The sequence below is a fragment of the Vigna umbellata genome, chromosome 6, assembly GCF_029865625.1.
Source record: "Vigna umbellata cultivar VRB3 chromosome 6, Vumbellata_1.0, whole genome shotgun sequence".
Lineage (NCBI taxonomy): Eukaryota > Viridiplantae > Streptophyta > Magnoliopsida > Fabales > Fabaceae > Vigna > Vigna umbellata.
This window is the reverse complement of record NC_142170.1, coordinates 8,813,113-8,816,762: the sequence shown is the minus strand read 5'-3', so window position 1 is coordinate 8,816,762 and position 3,650 is coordinate 8,813,113. Positions and strand designations below refer to the sequence as shown.

The window sequence follows — 3,650 nt, the reverse complement described above, 5'->3', positions numbered from 1 at the left end:
TACAATTTATTTACAATAAAATATAAGAGTCTGAAATATGTTAAACCCACATGTACAAAAATAAAATTAGTTTGATTTATATTAAGTTTAACTTAATCATTAATAAAAGCTAACCTAATTTAATTAGGTTAAATTTGGTGGGAGTGGATGAGGAATTCATTGAAGGTCGTAGTGTTTGACTAAAATGTAAATATGGCAGAAATTAAAAACAATTAGAATGTTAAAATGAAAGATAAGCAAAAGACAACAGTAACACTGCAATTAAAGAGTGATGGAAGTAATATTAATTTTCTTTATTGCCACATTTATTATTGATTACCTTCTTTGTTTGTTAGCATATTCTTGAAAATGATGACCAAAGCGAAGCGGCTGGTGAACCCTAATTAGTTGTCGGTGTTTGTTGGCAGAGCTCGTCTCTGTTTTCTTCGTCATCTCCCATCCTCGGCCAGAGATGCGCCGAACACACTAAAGCTTTCGACTTTCCGACACCCTCTCAGGTTTTACCTCTTTCATCTTTTTTTTTTTCTTGTTTTTTCCTTCTCAAAGGGCTTTTATTTTCTCTGGTATTTTTTTTTAGTCTGCCCCTAAGTTTTTCTTATTCCCAATTGTACTGATGAACCGAGGAAGGGGACTGATCACTTGCTGACATTTGCATTAGATATTGTTTGGATAATTTTCGTAGTAATTGTATTGGTGATTGTAGAGTTGGGTTAGCACAAATATGTGTAGAGTGGTGTGATGTTTGCTATGTTATTGAAGGGACAGTGGAATGATAAGCATGTTAAATGGGGTTATTTGTTTCAGTTTCTCATCGGAGATATGTTACAATTTGAGTTACAGCGAGTGAGCACTTGAATTTTTATTACCTGTGTGTTTGGGTTCACATTAAGTTATCTAGAAGCACGTTGAAGTACCAGCTAAATGCCTTGTTGTTTGATTGCACACTGAATATTTGATCTTGAGTTCAAGCAACTTTATGGAGCTTTGATAAAAATAATTTATACAAAGTTTTACCATTGCTTTAAGAATAAAAACATCCACACGTGAATCACATCCTCTTTTCTTTCAAAACCAGTTTTGCAAAATAATTACTCAAGCACACATAAGCTTGAAGACTTGTTTTCTTGACAGGTGTTTGATTAAGTGTTGCTATGTTATAATGTTAACATTGTAGGTTTTTCCTGTTCATTACATAGTGCAACTTGAATTGGATGCACATGTTAGCGAAAGCACATAGTAAGGGGGATGGAACCAAGTCCCTGGCTAAGATACTGGCGAAATGGAAAGAATATAATGCCCAGCTTGATTCCTGTGATGATGCGGATAAACCAGTTCGCAAAGTTCCTGCCAAGGGATCAAAAAAAGGGTGTATGAAAGGTAAAGGTGGGCCTGAGAACTCGCGGTGTAATTACAGAGGTGTTAGGCAGAGGACTTGGGGAAAGTGGGTTGCTGAAATCAGAGAGCCGAACAGAGGGAATAGGCTCTGGCTAGGTACTTTTCCCACTGCCATTGGAGCTGCCCTTGCATATGATGAAGCAGCGAGGGCAATGTATGGATCCTGTGCCCGTCTTAACTTTCCCAATGTTTCTGTTTCCAGTTTCTCTGAGGAATCCTCCAAAGATTCTCCATTGGCGAATCATTCTGGTTCCTCAAAGGCAGTGTCTGCAAATGAATCCATGGTTTCACTTAGTAACTCTAAGGGGGGAGGAGCAGAAGAGGATGTCGATATGGAGCCCATTTCCTTATCCTTAAGTGTAAAACACGAGAACGGTGAAGGTGAATCAGGGATAAGTTCATCTCCTCCTTCTTCTTCATAGTGTACATTTGAACATGGCTAAAATTCTTAGCTCATGTACTTGTTAATGGTAGCTTAGGTTTAATGAATCCTGATATGTGGTCCCTGGAGATTAACTGCTGTAAAACTAAAATGAACTTGGTTGCAAAATGGTCATTCTTCTGATTTTGGCCCAATGTGCTCAAGGTATCCCCATTCTGTTTTTAACTCATCATATGTGAATTATACTTACCTTTGTTTTGTCTTGTAAGATGCTCCTTCCCTGCCAACTCTACACCTCCAAACCCACTGCTACTGTCTCTTAATTTTCCTGCTAATGCTGCATGAGTTGCCACTCTCAGAATTGATTTATTTCATTTGCAGAATTTCCATTTTTATATTATACTGTTTTTGCTATGAATGATTGATTGGATTATAATAGGATAGAATAGTGTATGGTGACTCTACACAAAGCAGATGGGAACAAAGCATGAAGTATTTGAGTTTGAGATGGATTTGCCGCAGTTTCAAACCAACATGGATGGGAAACCCGATCTTTTCTATATAATAAAATCATATCGGATTAACAAAAAAGACGACATTCTCGAGACCAGGAGAATAGGAGGATTCATAACCATAATTATGTCAAAGTTTTCGAGTTTTTTCTTTTCTCATCATAGAATATTTGTTGTGCTGTTTCCTGTGACCCTCCGCCCGCAATCCCATGATGCTAGCTGTACTGAATATCGATTCTTTCAATTATAGACAATCTGAAAAGGTTACACTAGTATGTAGCTGATATTCTATATTCTTGGGCTCCAAATTAGATTATATTTTGAAGTGACAATTTGGATGATGTATTAAGAGATTTTTTTCTAATCAAAAAAGAAAAAGAAAAAGAAAATACAAAGATGAGATTTTGAAAAAAGGGCCGTTCTTTAAAATTATCTGGTCCTTTTCGACATTATCCGTGGACTAATAAATGAGTATTTTCTTGGGTCAAATAGAAAGATTTCTGTTTTGGGGCGAAAATAAATATCTCCCTATTTTATTTCGTCAATCCCAGTTTTTGTAGTTACTCACATTTAAAAATATGGCTATTCCTGTTATCTTATTAATCCTTTTTTATTCTTGTTACTTTTATCTGTAAATTTTAAAAATATGTTTTATTTGTGTATTCAGGAAAATGGCAACATCAATAACTATCTTATCCAATTATATAGTTGTTTCTATTTTTTTTAAAAACACAAGCTAAAGAATAAAATATAAAAATCAAGGGGTAAACGTATTTGCAGCATTTTTTAAGAACTTTCTAAATTTATATTATTTTGTCGTAATTATTGGCATTATTAATGTGGGTTACTCCTTATACATCAGATTTCTTCCTACACCACCACAATTTTAAAAAACTCTAAAGTTATCCTTTATATTTTAAAAAATCTTACACTCTCACTTCTTTTCTTCAATGAATATTAATATCTATGTCACAAATGCGGTCACATTAGTTTAAGTTTTATGTTTTTTATTTTTATTTATTAATTTATTTTTATTTTAAATTAATATATAAATATTATTTAAATTTCTTTTAAATTTGTTACGTAAATATAAATTAATTTTATTTTATTTAATGAAATAATTAATATTAATTTAATTTAATTATATTATTTTTTAATTAATTATAAGCAACGAATATAATAAAATAAAATTAATTTACGTAATATTTTATAAAAAACAAAAAAGTTTAAATAATCTATAAATTAATTTAAAATATAATATTTTAATAAATTAAAAACTTGAAAAACGGATGTGACGTTTATTAAAATTAATTAAAAAATGATATAATTAAATTAATAATAATTATTTAATTAAATAAAAT

At 32.1% G+C, this 3,650-nt stretch overlaps 1 pseudogene across 2 annotated transcripts; it reads left to right on the top strand.

Annotated features, from left to right (window-relative positions):
• The first annotated feature begins 324 nt into the window (after positions 1 to 324).
• On the top strand, positions 325 to 2,045 carry LOC124832034 (putative dehydration-responsive element-binding protein 2H pseudogene; annotated as a pseudogene). 2 transcript variants are annotated; one of them, XR_015780453.1, is made up of 2 exons: positions 325 to 497; positions 1,197 to 2,045. The product of XR_015780453.1 is annotated as a putative dehydration-responsive element-binding protein 2H pseudogene, transcript variant X2 (transcript). The 2 variants fall into 2 exon arrangements; XR_015780452.1 differs by having other exon boundaries at positions 1,175 to 2,045.
• Positions 2,046 to 3,650: the final 1,605 nt, after the last annotated feature.